This window comes from Somniosus microcephalus, chromosome 30 (genome assembly GCF_052327205.1).
Source record: "Somniosus microcephalus isolate GS21.2 chromosome 30, FLI_Smic_1.0, whole genome shotgun sequence".
Taxonomy (NCBI): domain Eukaryota; kingdom Metazoa; phylum Chordata; class Chondrichthyes; order Squaliformes; family Somniosidae; genus Somniosus; species Somniosus microcephalus.
In genome coordinates, this window is record NC_141016.1 from 33,038,758 (window position 1) to 33,061,558 (window position 22,801).

A 22,801-nucleotide genomic window follows, 5' to 3' on the forward strand; every position below is an offset into this window, starting at 1 on the left:
GAACGCCAGGCTGAACAGGCCCGTCTCCAAGCCACATTAGACGCTCTGCATCAACAAAAAGAGATAGCTGCTGCATTAGCCGAGACACAAGTATTCGAGGCAATTTTGGAGGGAGCTGATCCCGAGACAGCTTACAAACCTTTAATTCCCGTTCCGTGGCAGAGTCTACGACTGCGCACCATAGATTACGTGAGCGACCTTGCCAACATACAGTTTACAGGAGAAAGGGATGGAAGCCCGCACATCTCTACAGACGCAAACACTTCGTATAGCATGCCACAAGTTGCCAACCAAGGTCAAAGCAGACGGAGTGCCTCAAGCCGCAGATTCTCCACCAGCAGAACTGAAGACACAGTGCAAAGGAATAGGACGCCGAATAGGGAAAGTCGGAGGCAAATCCCCTCTCGGTCACTTGAGGCCCCCAACAGAGCCCCCAGCCAAGGCAACCCTGGCCCAGGTCCCAGCACCTACGACCTCGCCAAATACCTTGCACGCACCCAGCTGGTGACTTCGGGGTTAATTAAGTTTGATGACAGGCCAGAGAATTATCGGGCTTGGAAGTCCTGCTTCCATGATGCCATATCGGGCTTAGACCTGTCGGCAGGACAAGAGCTCGGCCTCCTTATCAAGTGGCTCGGCCCAGAGTCCGCCGGACAGGCCTGCAGGATAAAAGCGGCCAATGTGGGGCAGCTGCCAGAGGGGTTGAAGAAGGCTTGGGTGAGGCTGGAAGAAAGCTACGGCTCGCCCGAAGCCATTGAAAGGGCTCTCTTTGACAGGTTGGCGAACTTTCCGAGGTTGACGAGTAAGGAACACCAGAAGCTCCGCGACCTTGGAGATCTGCTGTCGGAACTCGAAGCCGCAAAGCAGGACGGCTACCTACCCGGTCTATCGTACTTAGACACTTCCAGAGGGGTAAGTCCCATCATTGAGAATCTTCCATTTAACCTGCAGGAGAAGTGGATAATGTTTGGATCAAAGTTTAAGCTAAAGCACAACGTGGCGTTCCCACCATTCTCTGCATTCGTTAAATTCATCCGTAAAGAAGCCAAAGCCAGGAACGACCCCAGCTTCAACTTCTTCTCCTCCCACCCAGCACTTGCCAGAAGAGACAAGTTCGACAGACATGGAAAGACACCAATATCTGTCCACAAAATGCAAGTGTCCTCAACTGAGCACATAAAGATTCAGAAGAAACCTGAGGATATGAGCAAACAATGCCCTATCCACAACAAGCCCCATCCTTTAATTAAGTGCAGAGGCTTCAGGGAGATTTCCCTGGAAGATCGGAAACAATATCTTAAAGAGAGCTCTATATGTTTCAAGTGCTGCTCTTCCACGAGCCATCTCGCCAAGAACTGCAAGGTGGATGCAAAATGCACTGAATGTGAAAGTGATCGGCACGTTTCAGCACTACACCCAGGCCCAGCTCCTTGGGAGTCAGAGTCATCTGCTCCCGCTTCAGAGCACGGCGGGGAGAGAGAGGGAGTTGCTGGTCCGGAGATTACATCCAGGTGCACCGAGGTGTGTGGAGAAGGACTGAGCGCAAGAGCATGCTCCAAGATTTGCCTCGTTAATGTGTACCCTGTAGGACGTCGCCAGGAATCTGAAAAGATGAAAGCACACTTCCTAGAATTTGTCAAGAAAATGCTCGTCAACGATCATGCAGAGATAGCTCCTCCACTCCAGGAAGGCCAAGAGTGTTGGTACCTCCCTTCCTTTGGAGTCTACCACCCCAAAAAGCCGGAACAGATCCGCGTGGTGTTTGACTCCAATGCACCATATCAGGGCATCTCTCTCAACGACGTACTCCTCACAGGGCCTGATCTTAACAACAGCCTCTTGGGAGTGCTCATGAGATTCAGGAAAGAGCCCGTCGCCATCACTGCCGATATCCAGCACATGTTTCATTGCTTCGTGGTGAGAGAAGGCCACAGAGACTTCCTTCGCTTCCTGTGGTATCGGGACAATGACCCTAATAGAGACATTGTGGACTACAGAATGCGTGTCCATGTCTTTGGGAATAGCCCATCCCCTGCTGTCACCATATACGGACTAAGGAGGGCTGCCAAGGAAGAAGACGACGACTTTGGCAGTGACATGAGAGGGTTCATCGAACGAGAGTTCTATGTCGACGATGCACAGAAGTCATTCCCGACCGAAGCAGAGGCCATCAGTACCCTCGGACGAGCCCAGGAACTACTTGCACTATCCAACCTCAGGCTGCATAAGATAGCCTCTAACAGACCAGCAGTGATGGAGACATTCCCCCCTGAAGATCGTGCTAAGGACGTCAAGGACCTAGACCTCTTCACTGATGACCTCCCCCTACAGCTTAGCCTAGGGGTGTCATGGAACATAGCAACAGACACGTTCACGTTCCAAGTCCTAGACGCCAAGAAACCCTTCACACGTAGAGGAGTGCTCTCTACAGTCAACAGCCTATACGACCCTCTTGGCTTCTTAGCCCCTGTCACCATACAAGGCAGGCTGCTCCTCAGGGAACTCTCCACACGCACTGAAGAGTGGGATTCACCTCTCCCTGAAGAGATGGAAGCAGAGTGGGACAGATGGAGAGACTCACTCCAAGACTTACAGGAGATCCGAATACCTCGCTGCTATTCGTCTTTCTCTCCCTTAAATGCCCAATTCAAAGAGCTTTGTGTCTTTGCAGACGCATCCGCTAAGGCCATTGCAAGTGTGGCTTATCTGAAGGTCACCACTCAAGAAGGGCAAAGCAAAATCGGCTTCGTCTTTGGAAAGGCCAAGTTGGCGCCCCAGCCAGACCTCACCATACCCAGATTGGAACTGTGCGCAGCAGTATTAGTAGTTGAGATTGCAGCGTTCATAGAAGACGAGATTGATCTGAAGTTCGACAGCATCACATATTATATAGACAGCAAAGTGGTGCTAGGATACATCCATAACCAAAGTAGACGGTTTTAAGTATACGTGAACAACAGAGTCCAACGTATTCGACAGTCCACGTCCCCCAACCAGTGGAAGTACGTCCCTACAGACCTGAACCCAGCTGACCATGGGTCTAGATCTGTAACAGCATCCCTACTCAGTAGCACGACTTGGCTGTCAGGACCTGCTTTTCTTCAGGATCCGTTCCCACACTTCTCCGAAATCAACGAGTCATTCGACCTACTCAACCCTGTTTCTGACTGCGAGATACGCCCACAGGTAACAGCGAACGTTACTCAAATCTGTAAGAACCTGATGAGCACCAAATGCTTCGAGCATTTCTCCAAATGGAACACTCTCATAAAGACGATAGCACGCCTAACCCATATAGCTCATACCTTCTCCCAGCCTACGCAAGGGAGTAACTGCCATGGGTGGCACATCTGTCGGAAGAGTCCCTCTGAAGAGGAGCTCAAAAGAGCCACAATCCTTGTGATAAAGAGTGTCCAACACGAGTGTTATTCAGAAGAGTTGAGGTGCATAGCAGCAGAACACAACCTACCCCCTCACAGCAGTCTACGGAAGCTGCATCCCATCGTCGACACCGACGGCCTTCTCAGAGTTGGGGGACGCATATCGCAGTCTCAACTAGGAATGAATGCAACCAACCCCACCCTCATTCCAGGTCGTCATCATATGGCCATTCTGCTCGTGTGTTACCATCATGAGGCCGTGAAGCACCAGGGCAGACATTTCACCGAAGGTGCCATCAGAGCAGACGGCCTCTGGTTGGTTGGAGCTAAGAGATGTATCAGCAGCACGCTTTTCAAATGTGTCACCTGCAAGAAACTCCGTGGGAAGACGGAGCACCACCAGATGGCAGAACTGCCAGCCGAGCGGCTACAAGTAGCACCACCTTTCACCTACGTAGGCGTCGATGTTTTCGGACCATGGGATGTGGTCTCATGCCGCACTAGAGGAGGGCACGCCAATAGCAAGAGGTGGGCGGTGATGTTCTCATGTATGTCCACAAGAGCTGTACACATCGAAGTCATAGAAACAATGGGCGCCTCCAGCTTCATAAACGCTCTGAGAAGGTTTTTCTCAATTAGAGGCCCGGCAAAGCAAATACGCTCAGATTGCGGCACAAACTTTGTTGGCGCCTGCAGAGAGCTGAAGATGGATGGATCTAGTTCCAGCTCTCAGAGGGTGGAGAAGTATCTCCAAGAGCAGAAATGCACCTGGGTATTCAACCCACCTCACTCATCCCACATGGGCGGCGCATGGGAGCGTATGATCGGCATTGCCCGCCGTATCCTCGACTGCATGTTTCTCCAAGGTAGATCGTCGTGCCTCACACATGAGGTCTTGACCACACTGATGGCTGAGGTCACTGCTTTGATGAATGCAAGGCCCCTCATTCCTGTATCTTCAGACCCAGAATCGCCTCTCATCCTCACTCCGGCCATGCTTTTGACCCAGAAGACAGGTGTTCCCCCTTGTCCTCCAGGAGAGTTTGGGGAAGGAGAACTCTTCAAGGAAGAATGGAAACGAGTCCAGAGTCTGGCAGACACGTTTTGGAACAGGTGGGGAAAGGAGTACCTCACCACACTACAGAGACGACGCAAGTGGCAGGACAAGAGGCCGGATCTCAAAGAAGGAGATGTTGTCTTGATGAGGGACAATCAGGTAAAAAGGAATGAGTGGCCTATGGCTATCATCGTGAACTCCCATCCCAGCCAGGACGGGAGAGTGAGAAACGTGGACTTGAGAGTCATCAAAGAAGGAACAGCGAAGGTCTTCTCTCGGCCCGCCTCTGAGGTGGTTCTTCTTTTGTCGCCTGAGGACTCCAGTGACAGGTAGAGTTCGGACTATGTGGAGTCATTAATGACCCCAGACGGGGAGTGTTCTGGACCGATGGACACTCTGAACATTTAATGTGTGCAGATAGCACCCTCTGGTGGCGGTTATTGTGTTAACAGTTTGTATGCTGGAAAGGTCATCTGACCTTTCTTCCTGTGTGAGGTCATTTGACCTTCTTACCTTTCTTCCTGTTGACCCCAGGAAGCAGTTTTGCCAGGAAGAACCTAACTTGAGTAATGGAGAATTTGCTATGAGAAGTTCCACTTACAATCTAATGTAATCTGACTTCATATGTTAGGCCAAACGCAATATCTGTGAGTATCTTTAGTTCTTAGCATAATAGCAATGTTGTCAGAGTAATATTTTGATAATACTATGTTTATAAAAGATTAATATTTAATAGTTACAGAAGTTAGTTCAAATGTTAGTTAGTTATACAATTAGTCTAGTCTACTGTTATAAATATGTTTATATCTTGTGTAATATCGAATGTGTAGTACTCAGTTTATGTACAAAACATACTTTGTCTTTGTTTACAGTTTCACAAATTTGTTCAAGTAAAAGCTTCAAAACAGCAAACGGCTTCAGGGAAGAATTATTTTGAATGAGTGTTTAACTTGCTGGATAGCTAGATAGGAGCACGTCTAGCGTGGCCAGTACAATGATAATGGCCCGTATTTTCCAATTGCAGGTCTCCTGCAGGCGTAGGCCTGCGATCTGGAAAAATCTACGCCCTTACCCGAGGGTTCCCGGGACGCACACGCTTCCGATCCTGGTTCTCTCCAAATTCCCAGTGCGCAGGGCCCACGTAACCCAGAGGCACAGGTAGTTCGCAGCGTCCCTGGGATCACGTGGGCCATGGGGAGCCAATCAAAGAAGGGAATCTCACTTTATACACTTGACAGAATATATGAATGTAGATCACCCTAAAAAGATAGTCAAACTTTAAATACATTTTAAGAAACATCATATTTTCAAAATGACCTGAAATTACAACACATTAAGCATTAAGTATTTTGAACAAAAATTTAATTTGTTGAAAATAATAATTAACGTTTTTTACAGGGGTAAAAATAAACTTATAATTTTTTAAAGTATTTTTAAATGATAAATCAGTGAATGATATATTTTTTAAACTTTATTTTCAACTCTTTTCCGGGTAAAAGCAGGCCTTAAGTGTTATCTGCGGGAGGAGGGTCTCCAGAAAGCGGGATGATCCGCCCACAGAGGCCCTTCTCCAGGGCGGCCGGAGGATCTGTCTAGACAATTCTTGATGGACCGGAAATGCCGGTTTTCAGCGCGTGTGCTGTGCATGCCTGAAACCGGCATTTCCCATGTCACTACGGGTGAGTACACAGCGCGTGCCCACCCGTAGGGATCGCAATATCTGGGCCGATATCATCATCATGCACAGCGCCCTGGCCGCAGACTTCCGTTGTGCCCGCCCCCTGAATTATCGCCGGGCGATGGGACCAACAGGATCAGTCAGCGGTTTTGCAGCGGCAGTAGCGGGCGGAGGCACTACTTAAAGGGCAGGTGTCGGGCGGTCATTTATATTTTGGCTGACTGCCAGCATCTTCCCACCTTTAACATTTTGTATCTGGGGTGCTGGCCACAATCGCTCAGCCCGCCATTCCTCTTGATAGCTGGGCTGTTTCCGCGGCACACCACTCCCTGGTGGTCCGGCAGGGCCCTGGTGCATGCAGCGCTAGGCCCCTCCCCTTTAATCAGGGGCGGAGACCTGCAATGACGCGGTGCTACGTTCCCCCGTGCGTGACGCTGCTGCATGTAGCGCCGCGACATTGAGTAGTTGCGCCCCAAGAAGGAGGGGGAGCACTTCGACCAACTTCTTGGGAAGCTACTACTGAATTAACGAGGGCGTGGCCCAGTTTCCCCCGATCTGTTTGACCAAGTGTTTGGTCACCTGGGCTAAAATCTCCTTCTGTGGCTCCGTGTCAATGTTTAAGCTCCTGTGCAACATCTTGGGTTGTCTGACTCAATTGAAAGCGCTATATAAATGCAAGTTGCTGTTGTTGTGGTTCCGATATTATGGGCAGCGGCTCGGTTGCGGAATATATGACCTCAATTAAACACTGGCAATGAAATGGTCATTTGCAGAAGGAAACTGCCGGCTCAATAGTCTTATTGCATTGACCAGTCCGTCTCCAGATTTCAGGGCATTGTTCAACGAAATTGAAAAAAATAGATACTTTTTAATGCCCCCGATGATATTTTCCCAGAGTTCTGCTTGCAGCCGTGTCCTGGAGATTATCCTTTCCTTACTGGAGAATCCCAAGCAATCCTGGAGGGTTGCCAAACCCTCGAGCTGGAGGAGCTGGGAATTGAAATGTAACAGAATCCCCGATACATCCGCCCCTCTTTCCACCCCAATCCACAGAACTTCACCCGAATATGCCCACTGTCCTCTGAGGACACCAACTCCCTTCTCGAAGTTCAGATCTTCACTTGCCAGGGAACTTCTGGTCACTCACCAGGGCCGGTAAGAAAGCACAATATTCCTGTGCCGGCGGGATATTCCACTGAGGAGGGCTTCACATCCATACCCATCGTTGCTTTCACTCACTGTTCACACACAAGCGCACTTTCCAAGAGGAGAGAGGTCGGGAGTAAGCAGGTGTAAGGCCTGTTTGTAACAGCATAAGATTTGAAAAAAGAAAAAAATCGCTCATTTATCATTTAAAAATGCTTTAAAAACAGGTAAGTTTATTTTAACCCAGTTTAGTTAGGTTAGTTATTTTTGTAAAAAAGTTAAATTTTTGTTTAAAATATTTAATTTTAATGTACTTTCAACTAATTTTAATAACGTGATTTAAAAACAATATATATTGAATGTTTGATTGTTTTTGGGGTGATCTCGATTCATATATTGGACAGGTCTATCTGTCAAGTGTATGAAGGGAGGTTCCCTTCTTTGATTGGCTCCCCATGGCCCACATGATCCCAGGGACGCTTGCGAACCGCATGTGCCTCTGGGATACGTGGGCCCTGCACATTTCCAGTTGGAGAGGCCCAGGAGCGGAAGTGTCCGGACCTTGAGAACCCTCGGGTAAGACCGTGGATTTATTCCAGAACCGCACGCAGGAAACCTCCGAACGGAAAATACGGTCCTGTCAATCCACAGGCCGTTTCCCTTTATCTTTTAGTCATCATTGCATTGATATTACTGCTCAACTTATTGAAAGCACTTTGTACTTCCCTCAAATTTTCTGCAAAGTTGTGCATGTTTTCCACCGTCAATGACCCTTGTATTGCCTGTTCTCTAATCCCATCAATCATGGGTATATCGATCCCAACTGCCTTCTCTCTGTTTAATAGTGCTAAAATTCTCCATTATCTGTTCCAACAGGCAGTTCCAGTTCCAACTTCCTCCAAGGACACTTCATACCACTCCTGACGTGTCGCTGCGATCTCTATGGTGAACTAGCCTGACAACCATGTAAGTGATATTGGGCATGTGAGTGATATTATTCGAGTATCAGATATAATTCATACACTAAATTACTAACTCCAGTAGTGATCTCAAAATATTCATAGGTTTCAATGTTCCATGCTGACACATTAATTCTTACAGGAATATGTACCCATATCTCATGGGTAGGTGTACCGTCTTTCTCGGGTCGGGGTACTGTCACTCTCGGGTAGGGGCACTGTCACTCTCTGGTAGGTGTACTGTTTCTCTCGGGTAGGGATACTGTCTCTCTCGGTTAGGGGTACTATCTCTCTCGGGTAGGGACACTGTCTCTCTCGGGAAGGGGTATTGTCTCTCTTGGGTAGAGGTACTGTCTCTCTCGGGAAGGGGTACTGTCTCTCTCGGGTAGGGACACTGTCTCTCTCGGGAAGGGTATACTGTCTCTCTCGGGTAGGGGCACAGTCTCTCTCAGGTAGAGGTAGTGTCTCTCTCAAGTAGAGATAGTGTCTCTCTCAAGTAGATGTAGTGTCTCTCTCAAGTAGACGTCGTGTCTCTCTCGAGTAAGGGTACTGTCACTCTCGGGTATGGGTACATTCTCTCTTGGGTAGGGGTACTGTCTCTCTCGGGTAGGGGTACTCTCTGTCAATTCAATTCAATTCAATTCAAATCGCTTTATTGGCATGACAAGGTACATCTTATGTTGCCAAAGCATCGAATAACATTCACGGTTGTACACAAAAATACAGATCTATCCATACAGTGTACAAACAGATGTATCCCTGAGTGTATAAGTATACATTCATATAATTTTTATATACTCTTTTCTTATATTTAGTGGTTGTCCCTCTGTTTATGGCAAGCTGTAACATAGTGTGCCGCTAAGGTTACACAATTTCTCTCTTCACCTAGTAGGTATGGGAATTTTGGGTCGTCATTCAAATTCCTGAATTCCGGGCATATTTTTGTGAATTTTGGGTAGAAATTCTCCCTTATGCCCTGATATTTTCTACACGCTGTGAGGAAGTGCATCTCTGTCTCCACCACTCCCTGACTGCAGTGAGAGAATATGCTATCCTCTCTTGGTAGCTGGGTCTGCCTGTGTCTACCTTTTTCGATCGCCAGGCTATGTTCACTAAGTCTGTACATTGTCAAGGTTTTTCTCATTTTGCTATGCTTTACCCTGGTCAGGTAATCAGCCAAGTTGTATTGTCTGTTTAGGGCCAAGTAGCAATTGAGTTTGCTTTGGGTTTTTGTTGTTTCTGCCCAATATGACATATTGCTAGGGGGTTGGAATATAAAAACAGGGAGGTATTGCTGCAGTTGTACAAGGTATTGGTGAGGCCGCACCTGGAATACTGCATACAGTTTTGGTGTCCATACTTAAGAAAAGACATACTTGCTCTCGAGTCAGTACAAAGAAGGTTCACTCGGTTAATCCCGGGGATGAGGGGGTGGTCATATGAGGAGAGGTTGAGTAGATTGGGACTCTACTCATTGGAGTTCAGAAGAATGAGAGGCGATCTTATTGAAACATATAAGATTGTGAAGGGGCTTGATCGGGTGGATGCGGTGAGGATGTTCCCAATGATGGGTGAAACTAGAACTAGGGGGCATAATCTTAAAATAAGGGGCTGCTCATTCAAAACTGAGATGAGGAGAAACTTCTTCACTCAGAGGGTGGTAGGTTTGTGGAATTTGCTGCCCCAGAAAGCTGTGGAAGCTACATCATTAAATAAATTTAAAACAGAAATAGATAGTTTCCTAGAAGTAAAGGGAATAAAGGGTTACGGGGAGCGGGCAGGAAATTGGACATGAGTCTGGGTTCGGAATGGTCATGGCCCTGTGGGTAGTGGAGCGGGCCCAGGGGCCGTGTAGCCTTGTTCTGCTCCTACTGTGTTCTAATTCTGTTAGATTTCAGGAGATGGTTTTATTCCTGTTCCTGGCTGGGGTGGAGATCGCCTTTACAGAAGGTAAGTACTGTAGAAAATATAGGGACAGAGTGATCTCCTGGAAGAATTTCGATTGCCTAGATGGGTCGGAGAGGAATTTCCCAGATTTTTTTCTCCCAAATTGGCCATTGGGTCTTTATCTGGTTTTTCGCCTCTCCCGGGAGATCACATGGGTTCGGGTGGATGCAGAGTGATAGAAGATTTGAGGTTAGGATCAGATCAGCCATGATCTTATTGAATGGTGGAGCAGGCTCGAGGGGCCGATTGGCCTACTCCTGCTCCTATTTCTTATGTTCTTATGTTCTTATATTCTTATTTTTCCTTTTGCTTAGCGACGATTATGTTGGGTCGAATTCTTTGTGTTACACTGTCACTGTCCTTGGGTTGGTTATTGTTAGTAGTGTTGGTAGTTACTTCACTGAGTCCCAGGACTAGTTGACTGAGGGTATTCTTCTTTATGGTCCTCTCTTGGAATTTCAGGGCTTCGTAATGATAGCATTGGGGGTTGCTCATTTCTAGGTGTTTCCAAAATGTGGTGGCGCTTTTTTGGATAGTGATTATTAATGGATATTGGCATAGTTCTGCCCTGCATGCATTGTTTACGGTTTTCCTTTGAGTCCGGAGGATACTTTTACAGAATTCTGCATGTAGGATCTCAATTGGATGTTTGTCCCATTTTGCAAATTCTGTCTCAGGTAGAGGTACAGTCTCTCTCGGGTAGATGCACTCTCTCTCCCGGTTAAGGGAACTGTCTCTATCAGGGAGGTGTTCAATCTATGGTAGGGGTACAGTGTCTCTCGGGTAGGGGCGCTGTCCCTCTTGGGTATGTGCACTGTCTCTCTTGGGTAGGGGTACTGTCTCTCTCGAGTATGGGTATTGCCTCTCGGGAAGGGGCACTGTCTCTCTCGGGTAGGGGTAATGCCTCTCGGGTAGGGGCACTTCCACTCTCCTGTAGGTTTACTGTCTCGCTCATGTAGGTGTACTGTCTCTGTCGGGTAGGGGCAATGTCGCTCTCAGCTAGGTGTACTGTCTCGCTCATATAGGGGTACTGTCTCTCTCATGTCGGGGTACTTTCTCTCTCGGGTAGGGGTAATGTCTCTCTCAGGTTGGGGCACTGTCTCTCTCCTGTATGGGCACCGTCTCTCTCGGGAAGTGGCACTGTCTCTCTCGGGTAAGGGTAATGTTTCTCTCGGGTAGTGGCACTGTCTCCCTCGGGCACTGTCTCATTCGGGCATTTTCTCTCTCGGCTGAGGTTCTGTCTCTCTGCAGAAGGCATAATATCTCTCACGGTAGTGGTACTTTCTCTCTCGGGAAGCCAAACTGCTTCTGTCAGTCAGGGGTGCTCTCTCTCTAACTTAGCAATGTTGCCTCTCACTCTCCTCTCTGGTAGGGTTACTGGCTCTCTTGTCTGGGGTACAGTTTTTCGAAACTAGGTTACTCCCTCGCTCGTGTAGTGTTGCGGTCTCTCTCGGGAGGATAGTCTCTCTCTCTTGGGTAGGGGAAATTTCTCTCCAGTATAGGTGTACTGCCAATCTATGGGGTAGGTGTACTGTCTCTCTAGTATAGGCTTATTGCCAATTTTTGAGCGGGGTTACTGTCTCTCTAGTATAGGTATATTGCCAATCAATGGGGTAGGGGTACTCTCTCTCTCTAAAGTAGGGGTATTGCCAATCTATGGGGTAGAGGGACTGCCTCTCTAGGGTAGGGCTACTGCCAGTCTTTGGGGTAGGGGTACTGTCTCTCTAGGGTAGGGGTACTGTCAGGCTATGGGGTGAGGGTACTGTCTTTCTAGGGTAGGGGTACGGCCAATCTATGGGGTGAGGGTACTGTCTTTCTCAGAGAGGGTTGCTGTCTCTGGTGAAGTGGGTCAGGATGAGAGACTTACCTTCTGTACTGGCCCTGCCACAGTCAGGTTTATGAGTGATGAAGTCAGTATGAAACTCCGCCGTGGGTTCTAATTGTTTCAGTTCTGGGAGACACATGAGCAGAACATCCAGACCCAGGTCTCCATCTTTTATAGCCACTGCAACCGTGTTGTGATTGCATATAACCGGTGGGAAAGTAAGCTGTGAGGAGGATGTAAAGTGGCTGCAAAGGGATATAGACGAGTTAAGTGATTAGGCAAGAAGCTGGCAGATGGAGTATAATGTGTGGAAGTGTAAAATTATCCACTTCGGCAGGAAAGATGGGAAAGGAGAATATTTCGTAAAATGTCAGAGATGAGTACATGGTGATCTTGAGAGTGATTTGGGAGCCCTTGTACACAAATCAGAGGAAGTTAACATGCAGGTACCACAAGCAATTAGGAAGGCAAATGGTATGTTAGTCTTTTTTGCAAGCAGGTTGCAATATAAGAATAAGGAAGTCTTGCTGCAATTATATGGGATTTGGTGAGGCTTTACCTGGTGTACTGTGCACAGTTTTGGTCTCCTTACCTAAGGAAGGATATACTTGCCTCAGAGTGGGTGCAATGAAGGTTCACTAGATTGACTCCTGGGATGAATGGGCTTTCCTATGAGGAGAGATTGAGTAGAATGGTCTATATTCTCTGGAGTTTAGAAGAATGAGAGGTGTTCTAATTGAAACGAATCAAATTCTTCGAGGGCTTGACAAGGTAGATGCGGAGAGATTGTTTCCAATGGCTGCAGAGTCTAGAACTAGGGGTCATAGTCTCAGGATAACGGGTCAGCCATTTAGGACAGAGATGAGGAAGAATTTCTTCACTCAGAGGGCTATGAATCTTCTGAATTCTCTGCCCCAGAGGGCTGTGGATCCTCAGTCGTTGAGTATATTCAAGACAGAGAACGATAGATTTTTGCACTCTGGGAAATCGAGGGATATGGGGATCGGGTGGGAAAGTGGAGTTGGTGTTGATGATCAGCCATGAACTTATTGAAAGGTGGAGCAGGCTCGAGAGCGGTATGGCCTAGTCCTGCTCGTATTTCTTATGTTCTCATATAACCTCCTCTGTCACCTTTCCTGGGAACATCAGCAGTCGGTTGGTGAGATTAAACAAGCAATCATTCGTCGTCAAATTGGAGCGGTGCCAGGACCACCCGCGAGGCCCGAAACCGTCAATCCCAGACCCCCATCTCTCACAATGTGGGCGGGGCTCTCAGACCCCCCATCCATCACAATGTGGGCGGGGCTCCCAGACACCCCATCAGTCACAATGTGGGCGGGGCTCCCAGACACTCCATCCGTCACAATGTGGGCGGGGCTCCCAGACCCCTCATCCATCACAATGTGGGCGGGGCTCTCAGAACCCAATGTCACAATGTGGGCGGGACTCTCAAACGCCAGTGAGCGACAGGAGTGTTGCTGTGATCTAATTGGTCAGACAGTATTTGTGGGCGGGGTCCATTGCCCGGGTTTCCCCGGCATCAGGTTTTTGTGCTCCACCTTCCCGGGCCGGGTCCGCTCCCGCGATCCTGATTCCACCCAGGGCTGTGAGGCGGTGGATTCCAGATCCGGCCCCCAATTATCGCTCTGATCAGCCCCTCTGCTATCAGTGGCTCCACCTGCTGTTGCTGGTTGGGCTCCTCAAACCCGGCTAGTTTAGGCTTGTTGCATCCCGGTGCCTATCTCCGGCTGCTCCACAGGCGAATCAGAGCCGCTTGTAAATGGGAAAAGCAGAGCGTTTGCCAGTGACATGATTCCTCCAGGCGCGGCTGCAGGGCAGGCTGAAGACCTCGAACTAGCGACTTTCTGTGAGTCAAGTTACCGGCAGCCTGGGGCAGTTCAGGGACACGCGTCCATCAGCACCATAACCCATCACAATACTCAACCGGGACTTCACTGGGACTCTGCCTAGTCCCAGGAACCAAGGCCACCCTGATTCCTCCGGCTGTAGAGACTGCTGTAACTTCCCAACAACTGCTGGGGAGTTTTCCTGCCCTCTTGACCATGAGCGGGAATCGAGCGCCATTGTCCACAGGGAGGCTGAGAGGAAGAAGCCGTATCAGGTCCTCCGGCTGTATTTGCAGCCTGATCCTCACATCTTCCACCTGCCTAACATGCTCAAAGATCGATCACTTGTCAGGGTCGAACATCCCTCCATCCTTTGCTAATTCTTTTAAAATTTTCCCTGAGGTCGGAGCAGCATCTGCTGCAGCTGCTGATGGCTCCACATTATCTGCATCTGCATCTGGGTATTGCAGGACTGACCGCAACAACCCCGATACCGGAGGCACCGGCCCCTGTCCTGATCTCTACACTGCCTCTATCAGAAGCACATCACCCTCACTGTCAGATTCAGATCTCAAGCCCTGTCCCAACTGATTACCCTCTTTTACTAGCTCTGGGGGCAGCTACTGGGGGATACAGGGCAGCCACCGCTGATCGGCCCTCGGACACAGAGGCAGCGTATGTTGTCTCCATGTTACAGCTCGCCACACTACCCTTAGGCAGTCCCTCGGAACCGAGGATGACTTGCTTCCACATTAAAAATGAGTTCACAGGTGACTGATGAGTCCAATGCGGGACCTACAATCTCTGTCACAGATGGGACAGACGGTGGTTGAAGGGGCTGGTGGGTGGGGTGCTTGGGTTAAAGTGCGCTCCTTGCGCTGCCTGCGCAATGCTTAAACTGTCAGACTCGAGGTGTTTGCCGCCTTCCCTGATGCCTCTCCTTCACTTTGAGCGGCCTTGGGCCAGGGATTCCCAGGTGTGAATGGGGATGTTACACTTTTTCAAGGAGGCTTTGAGGGTGTCCTTGAAGCGTTTCCTCTGCCCACCTGGGGCTCTCTTTCCATGCCGGAGCTCCTAGTAGAGTGTTTGCTTTGGGAGTCTCGTATTGGGCATGTGGACAATGTGACCAGTCCATCGGAGCTGATCGAGCGTGGTTAAAGCTTCGATGCTGGGGATGTTGGCCTGAGCGACAACACTGACCTTGGTGCGCCTATCCTGCCAATGGATTTGCAGGATCTTGCAGAGGCAGCATTGGTGGTACCGCACCAGTGCTTTGTGGTGCCCGCTGTACATGGTCCATGTCCCTGAGGCATACAGCAGGGCAGGTATCACTGCTGCTCTGTAGACCATGAGCTTGCTGCTGGGTTTGAGGTCCTGGTCTTCAACACTCCCTTCCTCAGGCGACCGAAGGCTACACTGGCACACTGAAGGTGGTGTTGGACATCGTCATTGACGTCTGCCCTTGTTGACGGTAGGCTCCCCAGGTATGGAATGTGGTCCACGTTGTCCAAGTCCTTGTCATGGATTTTGATAATTGGGGGGCAGTACCGTGTGGCGGGGGAAGGTTGGTAGAGTATTTTTGTCTTACGGATGTTTAGTATAATGCCCATGCACTCGTATGCTTTGATGAAGGTGTTGACGATGGTTTGGAGTTCGATCTCCGAGTGACCGCAAATGCAAGCGTCGTCTGCATACTGTAATTCGATGACAGGGAATGGGACGACCTTGGATCTGGACTGGAGGTGACGGAGGTTGAACAGTTTCCAGTTTGTTCTGTAAATTAGCTCCACTCCAGTGGGGAGCTTACTGAGGGTGAGATGGAGCATTGCAGCAAGGAAGATGGAGAAGAGCGTTGGTGCGATGACACAGCCTGGTTTGACCCCGGTTCATATGTGAATTGTGTCTGTTGTGGAACCGTTGGTCAGGATCACGGCTTGCATGTCGTCGTGAAGCAGGCGGAGGATGGTGACAGACTTTTGAGGGCAGCCGAATTTGAGGAGGTCACTCCAGAATCCCTCATGGTTGACAGTGTTGAAGGCCTTTGTGAGATCAAAGAAGGCCATGTACCCCTGTTCCCCGCTTTTCTCTTGTAATTGAAGTGCGGTGAAGATCATGTTCATTGTGCTCCTTATTGGGCGCAATCCACATTGCAACTCTGGGAGGAGCTCATCGGCCACTGGGAAAAGGCGATTGAGGAGGATTCTTGCGATGTCTTTCCCTGTGTCAGACAACAGGGAAACTGCTCTGTAATTACGGCAATCAGACTTGTCACCTTTCTTGAAGATGGTCACAATTACGGCGTCTCTGAGATAAGAGAAATGAGTTCATGAATTCACGCCAGTAGTGCTTGTCTGCCATACTTTAATTTCTCAGCGGGGATTTCATCTGCTCCTGAGGCCTTGTTGTCCTTCAGTTGTCGGATGGCCTTTTCAACCTCATGCCGGGCTGGGGTGCCATCACTTCTGTCCTGAAGCACCATTCTGAATGCTCGATCTAGCTCTGACACATCATCGCTCAGCTATGAATTCTCACGCTGGACTCATGCATTCACCTCCTCCAAACCTATTGTTTCATATTAACCTGGGGAGCCAGTGAGTCTGTTTAACCGACTGCTTCTCACTCTGCAAGCTTTGTTTTTCTGCTAAGTTAGCAGATTCCAGCTCATCACACTGGATTTCACACTCCTCTATCTGTTTAGAGAGAGCGTAACAGGCCATAAATAAGCTTTGGACCATCAGGCATTTTATCTTTATAATTTTGTTTTATATCTAAATCTTCCTCAAATCAAATTCTGACCCAATCTGATCGATCAGCTTGCAGGACAGTGTCAAGGGTCAAGTCCATACACTTATGTTGATGGATATACTTCTCCAAACATTCATCTAATTTAGATTTAGGTATAGCCTTGCCTTTAAAATAATGTCAGTGCAAAATGCAGGTACTAAAATTCGGAAGCAGGCACGGGTCCTGTTGGGGACGAAAATGTATCTGACAGTTTTAGCATTGAGCAGCAAAATCAGAATAAATGGGACACACGGGGTTAGAATATAATGAAGGAATTCGATAGCTCCCCACACCCGTGAAATGCGAACCCAGCTTGTGACAAAACAAAACCAGGGCGAGTTCCCAAGCATATTCCAATCTGTTAACATAAAGAGCTGGAAAATGTTCTTTAAACAATTCAGCATAGTCACTGTTCCTAGAACCACAGCCGCCATTATCTCGGAGCAATAATTAGTTTCGAGCTTTTGGCAACAAATGACCACAAATTGATCAAAGGTGAAAGTGACTGTGAACCAGACAGAACAGCGCATGGCTGCATAAAGCAGGACCATGTGGATATTACACAGTGGAATGGACTCCACAAAACGAATCTGTTCCCAAAAAGCAATAGGAATCTGCCTCAATATCAGACTGACGATAAGGACCAGTAGATGCATCGTTGCCATGGCCACAAGTTAGCGAGTGACACATTTGGAGAGCCCGCACTTTCCCTGAGACAGAATCACATTGTCGTTAAGATAATTTATCTTCCTTAAAGTTATCAGGGTAATTATACATCAGGCTGGGAGCAAAAACAGAACTTTGATGGAGTTCGGGACAAATTTGCAGCCGGCCTTGATTTTAGTGGAGGAGGCGGGATGGAGCCGGGTTGCCTGGTGGGCGGGTTTCGGACCCGCTGCCGGTTTCAGCCGCTCCCGATGTCCCATTTTGATTTAGTTGGACCAATTAGTCCCGTGGTGCGCGCTGCCTGCTGCAGTGACTGGGAGCGGGTCTGTTGTTCTGCACTGATGAGGTCACAGCTACACTTGTTTTTAAGGGCTCCATGTAGCCTCAGCCTCTCATTTCTCGTTACTGCTGCAGCTTGAATGGGCCAAGGTGACCCTGAGTGCTCAAAATCCAAGGCTGCTCCCCGATTCACTGAGGACTCGCTGCAAGCTCTTTTGCAGGGAGTAAGAGGACGCAGGGAGATTCTGTTCCCTAAGGGTGTAAGGACAATCCTAGTTACTACAGGCCGGTCAGTTTAACATCACTGGTGGGTAAAGTTTTAGAAAAAATAATCAAGCCTAAAATTGGAGACGTTTAAGCTAATTAAGGAGAGCCAACACGGACTTGTAAAAGGCAGATCATGTTTGACTAATCGAATTGAAATTGTTGATGAAGTAACGGAGGATCGATGAAGGGAATGCAATGGATGTTGTCTACATAGATTTTAGGAAGGCGTTTGAAAAAGTACCACACAGAAGGTTGTTAACAAAATTGAGGCTCATGGAATAGGTGGGTCAGTGGCAGCTTGGAAATGGACTTGGCTTAAGGACAGAAAACAGCGAATTGTGGATAATGGCTGTTTTTCAGACTGGAGGATGGTAGACAGTGGTGTTCCCCTAGGGTCAGTGCTGGGCCCATTGATTTTTTTGATATATATAAATGACCTGGAAATTCTATATTTGCCGATGACACCAGACTTGGGGTGTAGCAAACAGTGAGAATGATACCAATCAACTGGAACAGGACATAGGAAAGCGAGCAGAATGGGCAGACAATTGGCAGATGGAATTTAATACAGAGAAGTGTGAGGTGATGCAATTTGGCAGAAGGAACTGGGAGAGGCAATATACACTTAATGGCACAATTTTAAAGAGTGTGCAGGGTCAGAGGGACCTGGGAGTTAATGAGCTTAGGTCCCTGAAGGTGGCGGGACATATTAAGAGTGTGGTTAGCAAAGCATATGAGATCTTGTGTTTCATAAATAGAGATATTGAGTACAAATGTAATGACACGATGCTGAATCTTTATAAAGTGCTGGTTAGGCCACAACTGGAGTATTGCGTCCAGTTCTGGACCACACACTTTAGGAAGGATGTGAAGACCCTTGAGAGGGTGCAGAGGAGATTTACCAGAATGGTTCTGGGGATGGGGGATCTTAGCTACAAGAACAGGTTGGAGAAGCTGGATTTGTTTTCATTATAGCAAAGGTGGCTGAGGGGTGATCTGATGGAGGTGTACAGATTATGACAGGTTTGGATACGCTAACGAGGAAAGGCTGTTCCCACTAGTTGATGGTACAATGACACGGGGACACAGATTTAAGATTTTGGGCAAGAGATACGGGGTTGCTGTGAGGAAAAACCTTTTTATGCAGCGAGTGGTGAGGACCTGGAATTCGCTGCCGACAGATGTGGTGGAAGCGGAGACACTCAATGTTTTCAAGGGGAGACTGGATAGGCACTTGAGGGAAATAAACTTGCAGGGCTACGGGGATAGGGCAGGGGAATGGGGCTGACTGGATTGCTCAGCAGAAAGCCGGTCCGGTCTCGATGGGCCGAATGGCCTCCTTCTGTGCCGTTCTGACTCGATGAACCTATGACTCCTGAAGACCGGAGGAAGCCTCCTCACAGACAAAGGCTGCCTGGCTGGAGATTGCTGAAGAGGTTAATGCAAGGTCGCTATGTGCACACACCTGGCTGAATCAATGTGAATAACCTCACATTTCCCTACATTATACTCCATGTGCCACCTTACTACCCACTCACTTAGTTTATCTATATCCCAGTGCAGACTGTTTCTCCTCACAGCTTACTGTTCCACCTAGCTTTGCATCTGCAGCAAACTTGGATACATTACACACGGTCCCTTCACCTAGGTAATTAATATAGATTGTAAATAGCTGAGGCCCCAATACTGATCCTTGCGCCACCACACTAGATACAGCCAGCCAACATGAAAAATATTTTTTTATTCCTACTCTGTTTTCTGTATGTTAACCAATCCTCAATCCATACTACTATATTACCTCCAATCCCATGAGCCCGAATCAGATGTAATAACCTTTTACGTGGCACCTTGTCAATTGCCTTTTGGAATTCCAAGTATACTACAGCCACTGGTTCCCCTTTATTTACCCTGCTAGGTACATGCTTAAAAAACACTAATGAATTTGTCAAACATGATTTCCCTTTCATAAAACCATGTTGACTCTACCTAATCATGTTATGATTTTCTAAGTGCCCTGATACCACTTCCTTAACAATGGATTCCAGCATTTTCCCGACGACTGATATCAGGCTAACTGGCTTGTAGTTCGCTGTGTTTTCTCTCCATCCACAGTCGAGGGTCCTGTCAACCTCTGTGGAGGGGAATCCTTGGAAAGCAAAAAGGAGGGCATTGTTGAGGCACCAGTATTGAAGGTGGCATCATCGTGTGATACAGACAGGGAAACTGGGAGAATGGAATGGAGACCTTACTCGAAGCAGGTTTGGAGGAAGTATGATCAAGGTAGCTGTGGGATTCACTTTAAACAACCTAACCCAAGACATGTAGACAGGAAGTCAAGAACGGAAGGGAAGAGTTCGAGTTGGCCATGTGAAACGGTGGAATTTAAAGCAAAATTGATGAAATTTTTCAGTTCACGGCTTGAGCAGGAAGCCGCACAGACATCAACGCACCAGATAAAAGATGTCAAGGATGTGACCTGACTTGGTCTGAAGCAAGGAATATATATTCCATATATAACGTTAAAAGACCGGCATAGCTTGGACCCATATAGGTTCACCAGTGACAAATTTATTTGGAGGAAGTGAGCAGCGTCAAAGGAAAAGCTGTTTAATGTGAGACCGAGTGTGTGCCAGGTGGAGGAGGGTGGTTGTGGATCAGGATTGGTTGGGCCTCCATGTATGGAAGAAGCGCAGGGACCGCAGCCCATCCTGGTGATGTGGAGGTGTAGAGCGACTGGGCTTCCTGGTGGGAGTGAGGTTGTAGAAGGACTGGACATCTATGGTGAAAAGGAGACGGCTATGACCAAGAAACTGGAATGGTGAAAAAGGTGAATGGCGTCGGAAGAGATTAGACAAGGGGAGAACATTTACAGTTGTGATAGGAAGAAATCAGTTCCGGGGGCATTAACAGGTTGATATGATTGTTCTACCGGCGGGGTCCTGTCTGTGGATGTTTGAAAGGAGGCAGCAGGGGCTGTGCCAGGTTAGTGGGCTATGAGTTTGGAGGCCGTGCGGTGAAGATCTCCAGAGGAGATGAGGTCAGTGCCAGTCTGGGAAAGGATTGCTTGATGTTCGGTGGTGGGGTCACGGTGCGGGGGAGGGACGAGGAGATGTCAGAGTTTGGGGTGTATTTTGCGACACCTACGGGTGTGTACGAGATGTGTACGTGACCGTAGGGGCCGCGCTGGTTCCAGATTTAGGCATCGGAATCTTCTTGACAGATCCTCCGTATCCCAGGGAGATGGGCCTCTGCCGGTGGAGATTTCCGCTATTTGCCCAACTTACGCCCGCTGAATGCCTGTGAAATTCTTATGCCTGATAAATGCAGGTGTAAGGCCTGCTGTTACCAGAATAAGAGTTTAAAAAAAGCTAAATAAAATGTTATCACACATTTATACATTAACATCCCTGTCCAATAAGTTAAGATTATTATTAGTTCCGTTAATACATATTTATTCAAAACATTAATTTTTCGATTACAATAGCATTAAAAGGCATTTTAATTAATATTAACTATGTAATTTATTTATTTATTTTATGAGTTCGTGTATTTTTAAAGTGATCCCATTCATATTTATGGGAGCTCCGGACGCACCAAACTCCCAGAAGTATGAATGGGGATTCCCTTCTTTTATTGGTTGAGCTGGCCCATGTGACCCCAGGGGTGCTTGTGAGCCGCATGCGCACCTGAGATCCCTGGGCCTCTGCCCGCGCGGACCCGGAGAAGCCCAGGATCGCGAGACTCCAAACCTCCCGGGCCACCAGGGAAATGCGGAGATTTTTCACAGGTCGGAGGCTTCCACCCGCGGGAAACCTCTGATCGCAAATTGTGGGCCTTTGTGTTTAGACTCCACAAGGTGGCGCTATTTTCATCACACAACAACAGCGACTCCCTTATCAGCAGATTTAATGATAATGTCAGGTTTGTACCTGAGAGAATGGAATGCTGCAAGTTCACAGGGACATGGATCAGAGTGAGGGAAGCGAGGATTCACTGAATCACTCCTGCCCTCCATCCAATCACAGACCTTCAGCCTTTTGATCTTTTCATGCCCCCTTTTCCCTGGCTCTTTATTTACTAAAAGCGGTTAATCTCTAACATTTTAGATTTCTGAAGATATCACTGACGTGAAACGTTAACTGTTTCTCTTTCCACAGATGCTGCCTGACCTGCTGAGTGGTTCCAGCATTTTCTGTTTTTATTTATAATAATGTTCGCCACCTGTTGGCGGACACTGCACGGTACAGTCGTTTTGCTGATTGAGTGATCATTGCTCACTGCGTCTGAATAACTGAAGTATTTAGCTTTTAGAATTAAAGTCCAATAACAGTGGCCGTGGAACTCTGATCAGATTCTCCGGGTCTCCCGCCATACGCCGAATTCCCAGGGGCAGGTGTCGTGCAGTAAAACAATATTCTGCTGTATCTAGGAATTTGTGTGTGTTTACTCATGGGACATAATAAAAACATGAACATCGACAAAGGCACAAATTTCAAACATAATATTTATAAAATGCATTTTATATTTTTAAACGCTATATACATCATTTGACCCCCCTGCAGGTTGAGAACCATCTTAAATAGAGGATGAAAAAGTGAAGCGGTTACAAAATGAAGTTCATATAAAACCTTCAACAATAAACATAGGTTCTTAATCTCTGTTACAGAGTTGATTAATCCACGCAGAGCAGTGTCTTACAGTATTAATATAGACAGAGCAATGATCCGAATACATTCTTTGTTTTATAATTTTAATTAAGCAGAACGCAGCCAAAATATAAAGAGCTAAATCTATTTATTTCAAAACAAATTAACATGGCGATTGATAAACTAAAGTGTTGTTTATATCGTGAAGAGAAGCACATTCAGCATGTACACACTGTTCGAAAAGTTAATGTATATTCTCTCAGATTTCACACACAATATTTCCCGCTACTCTGTGACACGCCCCGGGACATCGCATCCGG

General features: G+C 47.8%; 1 long non-coding RNA gene across 1 annotated transcript; it reads left to right on the forward strand.

Annotated features, from left to right (window-relative positions):
• Positions 1-6,585: 6,585 nt before the first annotated feature.
• Positions 6,586-22,054, forward strand: LOC147098110 (uncharacterized). The gene is made up of 3 exons (XR_015074282.1): positions 6,586-7,488; positions 8,138-8,227; positions 21,993-22,054. It is a non-coding gene; the product is annotated as an uncharacterized LOC147098110 (long non-coding RNA).
• Positions 22,055-22,801: the final 747 nt, after the last annotated feature.